Below are 901 nucleotides of genomic sequence, written 5' to 3' on the forward strand. Positions count from 1 at the left end.
GCCTGGGGCTCTGGCTCCCAGCTCGGCCTCGACCCCCTTACCCCTGTCTGCACCCCTCTCCCCAGCAAGCCACAGCTCCATTTCCAGCATCGGTATATGACCGCGGCTTCCGAGGGTCCACAGCCATGGATAAGAGGCACAGTGTGAAATATTTGGGGACCCCTGGTTTAGGATGATGTTCTCAATCACTTCTATGAAGGCCAATAAAAGCTATTCCTCACCCACCCACCCACCCACCCACCCAGCCCTCCATCAGGACCGACTAGGTGTGTTCTGCTGCCCTTCACTCATGCAGGAAGGATAATAACATTTCATTCAACTCAATCCTAAAGTGATTTGTAACCCACCACCAGCCAAAACTGGTCATTTTGGGAAAGCGGCCCCATCATGCTGCATACCTAGGCAGAGTGGGTGTGTCTGTGCATACACGGTCTGTTCCTGAAGTCTTTCCCCCAGCTCCTCACTAGATGTGAGGGGGGAGCTCATTCAGCCCCTGCTTCCGCTTAGTATTTAAAAACTCCTTATTGTCCCTATCTCTGCTGGCCTTAGATTTCTCCACCTGTCCCTTTCTTGATAGTTCAAGTGAGGTGGCTGAGTGGTTAAGGTGGAGGACTGTTAATCCATTGTGTTCTGCCTGCATGGGTTCAAATCCCATCCTCACTGGATGCATTTAGTTGTCACCCCTCCTTTGTAGACAACCATCTCCCCCTTTGGTACAATAACAGAGCCAACAGTGTTGCTTCTTGCAAACAAAAACCTTCTCAGAAACTCAGACCCCCCCTTGCTTTAAATAAAATGTCTAAATCCCAGATTTCTTTAAAAAAAATTCTCTAGTGCTGTATTTCTTAGTTTTTATCTCAAAAGGGAACATCCTCATCATCTCCCCCAAACACCCTGGGAC

At 49.1% G+C, this 901-nt stretch overlaps 1 non-coding gene across 1 annotated transcript; it reads left to right on the top strand.

Annotated features, from left to right (window-relative positions):
- Positions 1-581: 581 nt before the first annotated feature.
- TRNAN-GUU lies at positions 582-663 on the top strand. The gene has a single exon. It is a non-coding gene; the product is annotated as a tRNA-Asn (tRNA).
- The last annotated feature ends 238 nt before the right edge of the window (positions 664-901 follow it).

Source organism: Mauremys mutica, unplaced genomic scaffold (assembly GCF_020497125.1).
Source record: "Mauremys mutica isolate MM-2020 ecotype Southern unplaced genomic scaffold, ASM2049712v1 Super-Scaffold_100099, whole genome shotgun sequence".
In the NCBI taxonomy this organism is placed as follows: domain Eukaryota; kingdom Metazoa; phylum Chordata; order Testudines; family Geoemydidae; genus Mauremys; species Mauremys mutica.